Genomic DNA, 15,170 nt, shown 5'->3' with positions numbered 1-15,170 from the left:
TCGAGAGTACACGAAACCGGAGACGAGGCGAAGCGAGCAGGGCGTGGCGAGGCTAGAGGCTAGAGGCTAGAGGCTAGAGACGAGAGACGAGAGACGAGAGACTAGAGACTAGAGACTAGAGACTAGAGACTAGAGACGAGAGACGAGAGACGAGAGACGAGAGACGTGACGTGACGCCATGCCATGCCATGCCATGCCATGCCATTCAATGCCTTGTGATTCAATACCATGCAGTTCAATGCGATGCGATGCAATGACATGCGATTCGATGCCATGCGAGGCGAGGCGAGGCGATGCATCATCTAACATAACGTGATTCCCTGGAAAACGACTCTGTTGTTGAATGAACAACAAAGTTAAGATATAAGAAGATGTAAGTAATTCGAGAAGTCTGAGTACTGTAGGTACTATAGCAAATTCATTGCTTAATATATGTGAATGTGAATGTGTAAGGAATCCATCCATCGCTTTTACCGAGTATACAAATACTCGCTCATTGTTGGTGTTTAGGGAGGTAAATGAAGTATTGCAAAGCTAATTACGAAACTAGCTTTCACAATGACACATTTGGTGGTTGGTCGCTCGCTTTGCAAATTATAGTAGATTCTATATCAATTTTATTCGTTATTTTACGTGAATGAATGAATGAATGAATGAATGAATGAATGAATGAATGAATGAATGAATGAATGAATGAATGAATGAATGAATGTGTGCCTGCTTACATTGCCTAAATAAAATATGTAAATATACAGACGGTGGTGGCGTTTAGAGAGGTGAATGAATCATTTGAAATCTAATTAGGAAACAAGCATTCAAATGGAGAGGGGCGAGAGTGCAGGTGCGCTTGAACTTGGGTGGGTTCTGGGTTTCTTTGACGTATATATTATAGGTGAATGCGTGCATCGAATGCTCGATTGAAGTATATAAATACACATTGTTAGTGTGTATTGAGGTAAATGATGGATTGTAAAGCTAATCAAGACACTAGAATTCACTTTGAGGCTAGTGGCCGACTGGCAAGCGTGGAAGTGGCAAACGATCGTTGAGTTGCCGTGTAAGAGCACACCAAAGCAACACCTCCCTCCCTCCATCTCAACTCGAATTTCGTCTTTATTACGCATTGGTACAGTGCAGCAATGGTAAATTAAATAGATAAACGTCTAATCTTGATGTGTGTGTGAATATAATTTCGCCGTCAAAGCCGACTAAGGAATTCCGAGTGATATACACACCACTCCACCCTCACTCACAAGGGAGAGTGAGTAAGTAATTTCGTAAAAAAAAGAGAAGAGCATGCCAACAATGGGTAACTATTATAGTTAGGTTCTCGATCATAGTAAACCCGTTGATTTAGAGTTGATTTGCACAATGACTACGTCATATTAGATGCCATTTAAATACCAAATCCAGTTCTCCACTAAATGCAGACACAAGTCTAACACTATTCAACCCATCTCTACCAGCCTTTTCATAACAAACCACTAAGCTACCTAAACCAGTTTCCACACTTATATAAATAGAGAAAAACTTCACCCTATATAACCTATCTCAGAAAACAAACAAAATCAATTAAAATTGCACTAACTGGCAACCCCCCATTCATAAAATCAACTTCTTTCCTTCCACACCAACCATCGTATTTCTTTGCTCGCACATAATCTTTAATCTAAAGTTATTAAATGATATTACTCACCTCACTCTCCTTCTTTCTCCTTCTTTCTCCTTCCTTCCTTCCTTCCTTCCTTCCTTCCTTCCTTCCTTCCTTCCTTCCTTCCTTCCTTCCTTCCTTCCTTCCTTCCTTCTCTCTAACTCGTTGCAGTTGTTCAGCTTCGACCCATCAAACCCGGACTCGACTGACTCACTTCTGCTGCTCGTTCCAAGGCTTTTTCCTCATACGATGTTGGCTGGTGTGAAGTAATTACTGCAATTCAAATTAACACGATTCATTAATGTACATAACCAATTAACATAATCGTCTCCTACTTGATTTTGACTAGTTGATAGGGTTGTTTTTGGTCTCCCCGAAGGGAGTGGACCGATCCCAGAGGTACTGCAATACCGGGCCGATCCGCGGCAAAGGTGGAGCAAGCTCCTAGCACTTCGCCATGTTGCAAAAATCAGTTTAATATCGAGGATCCCACATGGGGATCGTATCAGATATTAAGCTGATAAGAACAGATACTACACTTTGATCTTAGCCAAAAGGCCGAGAAGCGATAGGATGCATGGTTGCTCTGCAACACCAGGCAACAATTGCGGCTAGAAACCACGTAGCGAGTTTCAATTGCAAAAGGGCATGTGATTATCGTTGAGTAATATTCGAATTCAAGCATACATATAAACGCCATGCAGTAAAGGCTTTAACCATTTCTTACCTGATCAATGAATTTATATATATATATATATGCAAATTCATGATATTACATGGTTTCATTCATGAGTAGTGAATATGTAACTGGCGGCAAAGTGGTAAACAGACTCGCGTGGCGTTTCACGAATTCGCTCCTGGCCAGGGAGTATAGCGCTTAACTCTAATACATAAACCTCCATTTGTCATGTGTCTTAAGGTAGCTACAGCTTTTGAAAAGTACAATAACGAATTAAAAGTGCAAGGGGCCTGTTACGCCAACGCTCGTCAAAAAATATAAATAGGAGACGTTCTCTCTCTGATACCATAACAGAAAACGAACAGCACTATTACGCGCCAACTATTCCATTTTTGTATATATATCACGACTTTTTCACATCTAACACTTTGCTTGATACATCGTTTTCATAAACCGGAGACGAGGCGAAGCGAGGCAGGGCTGGGTGGCGAGAGGCTAGAGGCTAGAGGCTAGAGGCTAGAGGCGAGAGGCGAGAGGCGAGAGGCGAGAGACGAGAGACGAGAGACGAGAGACGAGAGACGAGAGACGAGAGACGAGAGACGAGAGACGAGAGACTAGAGACTAGAGACTAGAGACGAGAGACGAGAGACGAGAGACTAGAGACTAGAGACTAGAGACTAGAGACTAGAGACGAGAGACGAGAGACGAGAGACGAGAGACGTGACGTGACGCCATGCCATGCCATGCCATGCCATGCCATTCAATGCCTTGTGATTCAATACCATGCAGTTCAATGCGATGCGATGCAATGACATGCGATTCGATGCCATGCGAGGCGAGGCGAGGCGATGCATCATCTAACATAACGTGATTCCCTGGAAAACGACTCTGTTGTTGAATGAACAACAAAGTTAAGATATAAGAAGATGTAAGTAATTCGAGAAGTCTGAGTACTGTAGGTACTATAGCAAATTCATTGCTTAATATATGTGAATGTGAATGTGTAAGGAATCCATCCATCGCTTTTACCGAGTATACAAATACTCGCTCATTGTTGGTGTTTAGGGAGGTAAATGAAGTATTGCAAAGCTAATTACGAAACTAGCTTTCACAATGACACATTTGGTGGTTGGTCGCTCGCTTTGCAAATTATAGTAGATTCTATATCAATTTTATTCGTTATTTTACGTGAATGAATGAATGAATGAATGAATGAATGAATGAATGAATGAATGAATGAATGAATGAATGAATGAATGAATGAATGTGTGCCTGCTTACATTGCCTAAATAAAATATGTAAATATACAGACGGTGGTGGCGTTTAGAGAGGTGAATGAATCATTTGAAATCTAATTAGGAAACAAGCATTCAAATGGAGAGGGGCGAGAGTGCAGGTGCGCTTGAACTTGGGTGGGTTCTGGGTTTCTTTGACGTATATATTATAGGTGAATGCGTGCATCGAATGCTCGATTGAAGTATATAAATACACATTGTTAGTGTGTATTGAGGTAAATGATGGATTGTAAAGCTAATCAAGACACTAGAATTCACTTTGAGGCTAGTGGCCGACTGGCAAGCGTGGAAGTGGCAAACGATCGTTGAGTTGCCGTGTAAGAGCACACCAAAGCAACACCTCCCTCCCTCCATCTCAACTCGAATTTCGTCTTTATTACGCATTGGTACAGTGCAGCAATGGTAAATTAAATAGATAAACGTCTAATCTTGATGTGTGTGTGAATATAATTTCGCCGTCAAAGCCGACTAAGGAATTCCGAGTGATATACACACCACTCCACCCTCACTCACAAGGGAGAGTGAGTAAGTAATTTCGTAAAAAAAAGAGAAGAGCATGCCAACAATGGGTAACTATTATAGTTAGGTTCTCGATCATAGTAAACCCGTTGATTTAGAGTTGATTTGCACAATGACTACGTCATATTAGATGCCATTTAAATACCAAATCCAGTTCTCCACTAAATGCAGACACAAGTCTAACACTATTCAACCCATCTCTACCAGCCTTTTCATAACAAACCACTAAGCTACCTAAACCAGTTTCCACACTTATATAAATAGAGAAAAACTTCACCCTATATAACCTATCTCAGAAAACAAACAAAATCAATTAAAATTGCACTAACTGGCAACCCCCCATTCATAAAATCAACTTCTTTCCTTCCACACCAACCATCGTATTTCTTTGCTCGCACATAATCTTTAATCTAAAGTTATTAAATGATATTACTCACCTCACTCTCCTTCTTTCTCCTTCTTTCTCCTTCCTTCCTTCCTTCCTTCCTTCCTTCCTTCCTTCCTTCCTTCCTTCCTTCCTTCCTTCCTTCCTTCCTTCCTTCCTTCCTTCTCTCTAACTCGTTGCAGTTGTTCAGCTTCGACCCATCAAACCCGGACTCGACTGACTCACTTCTGCTGCTCGTTCCAAGGCTTTTTCCTCATACGATGTTGGCTGGTGTGAAGTAATTACTGCAATTCAAATTAACACGATTCATTAATGTACATAACCAATTAACATAATCGTCTCCTACTTGATTTTGACTAGTTGATAGGGTTGTTTTTGGTCTCCCCGAAGGGAGTGGACCGATCCCAGAGGTACTGCAATACCGGGCCGATCCGCGGCAAAGGTGGAGCAAGCTCCTAGCACTTCGCCATGTTGCAAAAATCAGTTTAATATCGAGGATCCCACATGGGGATCGTATCAGATATTAAGCTGATAAGAACAGATACTACACTTTGATCTTAGCCAAAAGGCCGAGAAGCGATAGGATGCATGGTTGCTCTGCAACACCAGGCAACAATTGCGGCTAGAAACCACGTAGCGAGTTTCAATTGCAAAAGGGCATGTGATTATCGTTGAGTAATATTCGAATTCAAGCATACATATAAACGCCATGCAGTAAAGGCTTTAACCATTTCTTACCTGATCAATGAATTTATATATATATATATATGCAAATTCATGATATTACATGGTTTCATTCATGAGTAGTGAATATGTAACTGGCGGCAAAGTGGTAAACAGACTCGCGTGGCGTTTCACGAATTCGCTCCTGGCCAGGGAGTATAGCGCTTAACTCTAATACATAAACCTCCATTTGTCATGTGTCTTAAGGTAGCTACAGCTTTTGAAAAGTACAATAACGAATTAAAAGTGCAAGGGGCCTGTTACGCCAACGCTCGTCAAAAAATATAAATAGGAGACGTTCTCTCTCTGATACCATAACAGAAAACGAACAGCACTATTACGCGCCAACTATTCCATTTTTGTATATATATCACGACTTTTTCACATCTAACACTTTGCTTGATACATCGTTTTCATAAACCGGAGACGAGGCGAAGCGAGGCAGGGCTGGGTGGCGAGAGGCTAGAGGCTAGAGGCTAGAGGCTAGAGGCGAGAGGCGAGAGGCGAGAGGCGAGAGACGAGAGACGAGAGACGAGAGACGAGAGACGAGAGACGAGAGACGAGAGACGAGAGACGAGAGACTAGAGACTAGAGACTAGAGACGAGAGACGAGAGACGAGAGACTAGAGACTAGAGACTAGAGACTAGAGACTAGAGACGAGAGACGAGAGACGAGAGACGAGAGACGTGACGTGACGCCATGCCATGCCATGCCATGCCATGCCATTCAATGCCTTGTGATTCAATACCATGCAGTTCAATGCGATGCGATGCAATGACATGCGATTCGATGCCATGCGAGGCGAGGCGAGGCGATGCATCATCTAACATAACGTGATTCCCTGGAAAACGACTCTGTTGTTGAATGAACAACAAAGTTAAGATATAAGAAGATGTAAGTAATTCGAGAAGTCTGAGTACTGTAGGTACTATAGCAAATTCATTGCTTAATATATGTGAATGTGAATGTGTAAGGAATCCATCCATCGCTTTTACCGAGTATACAAATACTCGCTCATTGTTGGTGTTTAGGGAGGTAAATGAAGTATTGCAAAGCTAATTACGAAACTAGCTTTCACAATGACACATTTGGTGGTTGGTCGCTCGCTTTGCAAATTATAGTAGATTCTATATCAATTTTATTCGTTATTTTACGTGAATGAATGAATGAATGAATGAATGAATGAATGAATGAATGAATGAATGAATGAATGAATGAATGAATGAATGAATGTGTGCCTGCTTACATTGCCTAAATAAAATATGTAAATATACAGACGGTGGTGGCGTTTAGAGAGGTGAATGAATCATTTGAAATCTAATTAGGAAACAAGCATTCAAATGGAGAGGGGCGAGAGTGCAGGTGCGCTTGAACTTGGGTGGGTTCTGGGTTTCTTTGACGTATATATTATAGGTGAATGCGTGCATCGAATGCTCGATTGAAGTATATAAATACACATTGTTAGTGTGTATTGAGGTAAATGATGGATTGTAAAGCTAATCAAGACACTAGAATTCACTTTGAGGCTAGTGGCCGACTGGCAAGCGTGGAAGTGGCAAACGATCGTTGAGTTGCCGTGTAAGAGCACACCAAAGCAACACCTCCCTCCCTCCATCTCAACTCGAATTTCGTCTTTATTACGCATTGGTACAGTGCAGCAATGGTAAATTAAATAGATAAACGTCTAATCTTGATGTGTGTGTGAATATAATTTCGCCGTCAAAGCCGACTAAGGAATTCCGAGTGATATACACACCACTCCACCCTCACTCACAAGGGAGAGTGAGTAAGTAATTTCGTAAAAAAAAGAGAAGAGCATGCCAACAATGGGTAACTATTATAGTTAGGTTCTCGATCATAGTAAACCCGTTGATTTAGAGTTGATTTGCACAATGACTACGTCATATTAGATGCCATTTAAATACCAAATCCAGTTCTCCACTAAATGCAGACACAAGTCTAACACTATTCAACCCATCTCTACCAGCCTTTTCATAACAAACCACTAAGCTACCTAAACCAGTTTCCACACTTATATAAATAGAGAAAAACTTCACCCTATATAACCTATCTCAGAAAACAAACAAAATCAATTAAAATTGCACTAACTGGCAACCCCCCATTCATAAAATCAACTTCTTTCCTTCCACACCAACCATCGTATTTCTTTGCTCGCACATAATCTTTAATCTAAAGTTATTAAATGATATTACTCACCTCACTCTCCTTCTTTCTCCTTCTTTTCCTTCCTTCCTTCCTTCCTTCCTTCCTTCCTTCCTTCCTTCCTTCCTTCCTTCCTTCCTTCCTTCCTTCCTTCCTTCCTTCCTTCTCTCTAACTCGTTGCAGTTGTTCAGCTTCGACCCATCAAACCCGGACTCGACTGACTCACTTCTGCTGCTCGTTCCAAGGCTTTTTCCTCATACGATGTTGGCTGGTGTGAAGTAATTACTGCAATTCAAATTAACACGATTCATTAATGTACATAACCAATTAACATAATCGTCTCCTACTTGATTTTGACTAGTTGATAGGGTTGTTTTTGGTCTCCCCGAAGGGAGTGGACCGATCCCAGAGGTACTGCAATACCGGGCCGATCCGCGGCAAAGGTGGAGCAAGCTCCTAGCACTTCGCCATGTTGCAAAAATCAGTTTAATATCGAGGATCCCACATGGGGATCGTATCAGATATTAAGCTGATAAGAACAGATACTACACTTTGATCTTAGCCAAAAGGCCGAGAAGCGATAGGATGCATGGTTGCTCTGCAACACCAGGCAACAATTGCGGCTAGAAACCACGTAGCGAGTTTCAATTGCAAAAGGGCATGTGATTATCGTTGAGTAATATTCGAATTCAAGCATACATATAAACGCCATGCAGTAAAGGCTTTAACCATTTCTTACCTGATCAATGAATTATATATATATATATAGCAAATTCATGATATTACATGGTTTCATTCATGAGTAGTGAATATGTAACTGGCGGCAAAGTGGTAAACAGACTCGCGTGGCGTTTCACGAATTCGCTCCTGGCCAGGGAGTATAGCGCTTAACTCTAATACATAAACCTCCATTTGTCATGTGTCTTAAGGTAGCTACAGCTTTTGAAAAGTACAATAACGAATTAAAAGTGCAAGGGGCCTGTTACGCCAACGCTCGTCAAAAAATATAAATAGGAGACGTTCTCTCTCTGATACCATAACAGAAAACGAACAGCACTATTACGCGCCAACTATTCCATTTTTGTATATATATCACGACTTTTTCACATCTAACACTTTGCTTGATACATCGTTTTCATAAACCGGAGACGAGGCGAAGCGAGGCAGGGCTGGGTGGCGAGAGGCTAGAGGCTAGAGGCTAGAGGCTAGAGGCGAGAGGCGAGAGGCGAGAGGCGAGAGCGAGAGACGAGAGACGAGAGACGAGAGACGAGAGACGAGAGACGAGAGACGAGAGACGAGAGACTAGAGACTAGAGACTAGAGACGAGAGACGAGAGACGAGAGACTAGAGACTAGAGACTAGAGACTAGAGACTAGAGACGAGAGACGAGAGACGAGAGACGAGAGACGTGACGTGACGCCATGCCATGCCATGCCATGCCATGCCATTCAATGCCTTGTGATTCAATACCATGCAGTTCAATGCGATGCGATGCAATGACATGCGATTCGATGCCATGCGAGGCGAGGCGAGGCGATGCATCATCTAACATAACGTGATTCCCTGGAAAACGACTCTGTTGTTGAATGAACAACAAAGTTAAGATATAAGAAGATGTAAGTAATTCGAGAAGTCTGAGTACTGTAGGTACTATAGCAAATTCATTGCTTAATATATGTGAATGTGAATGTGTAAGGAATCCATCCATCGCTTTTACCGAGTATACAAATACTCGCTCATTGTTGGTGTTTAGGGAGGTAAATGAAGTATTGCAAAGCTAATTACGAAACTAGCTTTCACAATGACACATTTGGTGGTTGGTCGCTCGCTTTGCAAATTATAGTAGATTCTATATCAATTTTATTCGTTATTTTACGTGAATGAATGAATGAATGAATGAATGAATGAATGAATGAATGAATGAATGAATGAATGAATGAATGAATGAATGAATGTGTGCCTGCTTACATTGCCTAAATAAAATATGTAAATATACAGACGGTGGTGGCGTTTAGAGAGGTGAATGAATCATTTGAAATCTAATTAGGAAACAAGCATTCAAATGGAGAGGGGCGAGAGTGCAGGTGCGCTTGAACTTGGGTGGGTTCTGGGTTTCTTTGACGTATATATTATAGGTGAATGCGTGCATCGAATGCTCGATTGAAGTATATAAATACACATTGTTAGTGTGTATTGAGGTAAATGATGGATTGTAAAGCTAATCAAGACACTAGAATTCACTTTGAGGCTAGTGGCCGACTGGCAAGCGTGGAAGTGGCAAACGATCGTTGAGTTGCCGTGTAAGAGCACACCAAAGCAACACCTCCCTCCCTCCATCTCAACTCGAATTTCGTCTTTATTACGCATTGGTACAGTGCAGCAATGGTAAATTAAATAGATAAACGTCTAATCTTGATGTGTGTGTGAATATAATTTCGCCGTCAAAGCCGACTAAGGAATTCCGAGTGATATACACACCACTCCACCCTCACTCACAAGGGAGAGTGAGTAAGTAATTTCGTAAAAAAAAGAGAAGAGCATGCCAACAATGGGTAACTATTATAGTTAGGTTCTCGATCATAGTAAACCCGTTGATTTAGAGTTGATTTGCACAATGACTACGTCATATTAGATGCCATTTAAATACCAAATCCAGTTCTCCACTAAATGCAGACACAAGTCTAACACTATTCAACCCATCTCTACCAGCCTTTTCATAACAAACCACTAAGCTACCTAAACCAGTTTCCACACTTATATAAATAGAGAAAAACTTCACCCTATATAACCTATCTCAGAAAACAAACAAAATCAATTAAAATTGCACTAACTGGCAACCCCCCATTCATAAAATCAACTTCTTTCCTTCCACACCAACCATCGTATTTCTTTGCTCGCACATAATCTTTAATCTAAAGTTATTAAATGATATTACTCACCTCACTCTCCTTCTTTCTCCTTCTTTCCTTCCTTCCTTCCTTCCTTCCTTCCTTCCTTCCTTCCTTCCTTCCTTCCTTCCTTCCTTCTCCTTCCTTCCTTCCTTCCTTCTCTCTAACTCGTTGCAGTTGTTCAGCTTCGACCCATCAAACCCGGACTCGACTGACTCACTTCTGCTGCTCGTTCCAAGGCTTTTTCCTCATACGATGTTGGCTGGTGTGAAGTAATTACTGCAATTCAAATTAACACGATTCATTAATGTACATAACCAATTAACATAATCGTCTCCTACTTGATTTTGACTAGTTGATAGGGTTGTTTTTGGTCTCCCCGAAGGGAGTGGACCGATCCCAGAGGTACTGCAATACCGGGCCGATCCGCGGCAAAGGTGGAGCAAGCTCCTAGCACTTCGCCATGTTGCAAAAATCAGTTTAATATCGAGGATCCCACATGGGGATCGTATCAGATATTAAGCTGATAAGAACAGATACTACACTTTGATCTTAGCCAAAAGGCCGAGAAGCGATAGGATGCATGGTTGCTCTGCAACACCAGGCAACAATTGCGGCTAGAAACCACGTAGCGAGTTTCAATTGCAAAAGGGCATGTGATTATCGTTGAGTAATATTCGAATTCAAGCATACATATAAACGCCATGCAGTAAAGGCTTTAACCATTTCTTACCTGATCAATGAATTTATATATATATATATGCAAATTCATGATATTACATGGTTTCATTCATGAGTAGTGAATATGTAACTGGCGGCAAAGTGGTAAACAGACTCGCGTGGCGTTTCACGAATTCGCTCCTGGCCAGGGAGTATAGCGCTTAACTCTAATACATAAACCTCCATTTGTCATGTGTCTTAAGGTAGCTACAGCTTTTGAAAAGTACAATAACGAATTAAAAGTGCAAGGGGCCTGTTACGCCAACGCTCGTCAAAAAATATAAATAGGAGACGTTCTCTCTCTGATACCATAACAGAAAACGAACAGCACTATTACGCGCCAACTATTCCATTTTTGTATATATATCACGACTTTTTCACATCTAACACTTTGCTTGATACATCGTTTTCATAAACCGGAGACGAGGCGAAGCGAGGCAGGGCTGGGTGGCGAGAGGCTAGAGGCTAGAGGCTAGAGGCTAGAGGCGAGAGGCGAGAGGCGAGAGGCGAGAGACGAGAGACGAGAGACGAGAGACGAGAGACGAGAGACGAGAGACGAGAGACGAGAGACGAGAGACTAGAGACTAGAGACTAGAGACGAGAGACGAGAGACGAGAGACTAGAGACTAGAGACTAGAGACTAGAGACTAGAGACGAGAGACGAGAGACGAGAGACGAGAGACGTGACGTGACGCCATGCCATGCCATGCCATGCCATGCCATTCAATGCCTTGTGATTCAATACCATGCAGTTCAATGCGATGCGATGCAATGACATGCGATTCGATGCCATGCGAGGCGAGGCGAGGCGATGCATCATCTAACATAACGTGATTCCCTGGAAAACGACTCTGTTGTTGAATGAACAACAAAGTTAAGATATAAGAAGATGTAAGTAATTCGAGAAGTCTGAGTACTGTAGGTACTATAGCAAATTCATTGCTTAATATATGTGAATGTGAATGTGTAAGGAATCCATCCATCGCTTTTACCGAGTATACAAATACTCGCTCATTGTTGGTGTTTAGGGAGGTAAATGAAGTATTGCAAAGCTAATTACGAAACTAGCTTTCACAATGACACATTTGGTGGTTGGTCGCTCGCTTTGCAAATTATAGTAGATTCTATATCAATTTTATTCGTTATTTTACGTGAATGAATGAATGAATGAATGAATGAATGAATGAATGAATGAATGAATGAATGAATGAATGAATGAATGAATGTGTGCCTGCTTACATTGCCTAAATAAAATATGTAAATATACAGACGGTGGTGGCGTTTAGAGAGGTGAATGAATCATTTGAAATCTAATTAGGAAACAAGCATTCAAATGGAGAGGGGCGAGAGTGCAGGTGCGCTTGAACTTGGGTGGGTTCTGGGTTTCTTTGACGTATATATTATAGGTGAATGCGTGCATCGAATGCTCGATTGAAGTATATAAATACACATTGTTAGTGTGTATTGAGGTAAATGATGGATTGTAAAGCTAATCAAGACACTAGAATTCACTTTGAGGCTAGTGGCCGACTGGCAAGCGTGGAAGTGGCAAACGATCGTTGAGTTGCCGTGTAAGAGCACACCAAAGCAACACCTCCCTCCCTCCATCTCAACTCGAATTTCGTCTTTATTACGCATTGGTACAGTGCAGCAATGGTAAATTAAATAGATAAACGTCTAATCTTGATGTGTGTGTGAATATAATTTCGCCGTCAAAGCCGACTAAGGAATTCCGAGTGATATACACACCACTCCACCCTCACTCACAAGGGAGAGTGAGTAAGTAATTTCGTAAAAAAAAGAGAAGAGCATGCCAACAATGGGTAACTATTATAGTTAGGTTCTCGATCATAGTAAACCCGTTGATTTAGAGTTGATTTGCACAATGACTACGTCATATTAGATGCCATTTAAATACCAAATCCAGTTCTCCACTAAATGCAGACACAAGTCTAACACTATTCAACCCATCTCTACCAGCCTTTTCATAACAAACCACTAAGCTACCTAAACCAGTTTCCACACTTATATAAATAGAGAAAAACTTCACCCTATATAACCTATCTCAGAAAACAAACAAAATCAATTAAAATTGCACTAACTGGCAACCCCCCATTCATAAAATCAACTTCTTTCCTTCCACACCAACCATCGTATTTCTTTGCTCGCACATAATCTTTAATCTAAAGTTATTAAATGATATTACTCACCTCACTCTCCTTCTTTCTCCTTCTTTCTCCTTCCTTCCTTCCTTCCTTCCTTCCTTCCTTCCTTCCTTTTCCTTCCTTCCTTCCTTCCTTCCTTCCTTCCTTCCTTCCTTCTCTCTAACTCGTTGCAGTTGTTCAGCTTCGACCCATCAAACCCGGACTCGACTGACTCACTTCTGCTGCTCGTTCCAAGGCTTTTTCCTCATACGATGTTGGCTGGTGTGAAGTAATTACTGCAATTCAAATTAACACGATTCATTAATGTACATAACCAATTAACATAATCGTCTCCTACTTGATTTTGACTAGTTGATAGGGTTGTTTTTGGTCTCCCCGAAGGGAGTGGACCGATCCCAGAGGTACTGCAATACCGGGCCGATCCGCGGCAAAGGTGGAGCAAGCTCCTAGCACTTCGCCATGTTGCAAAAATCAGTTTAATATCGAGGATCCCACATGGGGATCGTATCAGATATTAAGCTGATAAGAACAGATACTACACTTTGATCTTAGCCAAAAGGCCGAGAAGCGATAGGATGCATGGTTGCTCTGCAACACCAGGCAACAATTGCGGCTAGAAACCACGTAGCGAGTTTCAATTGCAAAAGGGCATGTGATTATCGTTGAGTAATATTCGAATTCAAGCATACATATAAACGCCATGCAGTAAAGGCTTTAACCATTTCTTACCTGATCAATGAATTTATATATATATATATGCAAATTCATGATATTACATGGTTTCATTCATGAGTAGTGAATATGTAACTGGCGGCAAAGTGGTAAACAGACTCGCGTGGCGTTTCACGAATTCGCTCCTGGCCAGGGAGTATAGCGCTTAACTCTAATACATAAACCTCCATTTGTCATGTGTCTTAAGGTAGCTACAGCTTTTGAAAAGTACAATAACGAATTAAAAGTGCAAGGGGCCTGTTACGCCAACGCTCGTCAAAAAATATAAATAGGAGACGTTCTCTCTCTGATACCATAACAGAAAACGAACAGCACTATTACGCGCCAACTATTCCATTTTTGTATATATATCACGACTTTTTCACATCTAACACTTTGCTTGATACATCGTTTTCATAAACCGGAGACGAGGCGAAGCGAGGCAGGGCTGGGTGGCGAGAGGCTAGAGGCTAGAGGCTAGAGGCTAGAGGCGAGAGGCGAGAGGCGAGAGGCGAGAGACGAGAGACGAGAGACGAGAGACGAGAGACGAGAGACGAGAGACGAGAGACGAGAGACGAGAGACTAGAGACTAGAGACTAGAGACGAGAGACGAGAGACGAGAGACTAGAGACTAGAGACTAGAGACTAGAGACTAGAGACGAGAGACGAGAGACGAGAGACGAGAGACGTGACGTGACGCCATGCCATGCCATGCCATGCCATGCCATTCAATGCCTTGTGATTCAATACCATGCAGTTCAATGCGATGCGATGCAATGACATGCGATTCGATGCCATGCGAGGCGAGGCGAGGCGATGCATCATCTAACATAACGTGATTCCCTGGAAAACGACTCTGTTGTTGAATGAACAACAAAGTTAAGATATAAGAAGATGTAAGTAATTCGAGAAGTCTGAGTACTGTAGGTACTATAGCAAATTCATTGCTTAATATATGTGAATGTGAATGTGTAAGGAATCCATCCATCGCTTTTACCGAGTATACAAATACTCGCTCATTGTTGGTGTTTAGGGAGGTAAATGAAGTATTGCAAAGCTAATTACGAAACTAGCTTTCACAATGACACATTTGGTGGTTGGTCGCTCGCTTTGCAAATTATAGTAGATTCTATATCAATTTTATTCGTTATTTTACGTGAATGAATGAATGAATGAATGAATGAATGAATGAATGAATGAATGAATGAATGAATGAATGAATGAATGAATGAATGTGTGCCTGCTTACATTGCCTAAATAAAATATGTAA

The 15,170-nt window shown here is 41.5% G+C and overlaps 5 non-coding genes across 5 annotated transcripts; all 5 read right to left on the bottom strand.

Annotated features, from left to right (window-relative positions):
- Window positions 1-2,028: 2,028 nt before the first annotated feature.
- On the bottom strand, window positions 2,029-2,221 carry LOC138362624 (U2 spliceosomal RNA). The gene has a single exon (XR_011227832.1). It is a non-coding gene; the product is annotated as a U2 spliceosomal RNA (small nuclear RNA).
- Window positions 2,222-4,917: 2,696 nt separating this feature from the next.
- Window positions 4,918-5,110, bottom strand: LOC138362623 (U2 spliceosomal RNA). The gene has a single exon (XR_011227831.1). It is a non-coding gene; the product is annotated as a U2 spliceosomal RNA (small nuclear RNA).
- A 2,695-nt stretch (window positions 5,111-7,805) lies between these two features.
- LOC138362622 (U2 spliceosomal RNA) lies at window positions 7,806-7,998 on the bottom strand. Its single transcript, XR_011227830.1, has one exon. It is a non-coding gene; the product is annotated as a U2 spliceosomal RNA (small nuclear RNA).
- A 2,689-nt stretch (window positions 7,999-10,687) lies between these two features.
- Window positions 10,688-10,880, bottom strand: LOC138362621 (U2 spliceosomal RNA). Its single transcript, XR_011227829.1, has one exon. It is a non-coding gene; the product is annotated as a U2 spliceosomal RNA (small nuclear RNA).
- A 2,688-nt stretch (window positions 10,881-13,568) lies between these two features.
- On the bottom strand, window positions 13,569-13,761 carry LOC138362620 (U2 spliceosomal RNA). The gene has a single exon (XR_011227828.1). It is a non-coding gene; the product is annotated as a U2 spliceosomal RNA (small nuclear RNA).
- Window positions 13,762-15,170: the final 1,409 nt, after the last annotated feature.

This window comes from Procambarus clarkii, unplaced genomic scaffold, assembly GCF_040958095.1.
Source record: "Procambarus clarkii isolate CNS0578487 unplaced genomic scaffold, FALCON_Pclarkii_2.0 HiC_scaffold_2148, whole genome shotgun sequence".
NCBI lineage: Eukaryota > Metazoa > Arthropoda > Malacostraca > Decapoda > Cambaridae > Procambarus > Procambarus clarkii.
The sequence above is the reverse complement of the archived record's forward strand: the minus strand, read 5'-3'. Positions and strand labels throughout refer to the sequence as shown.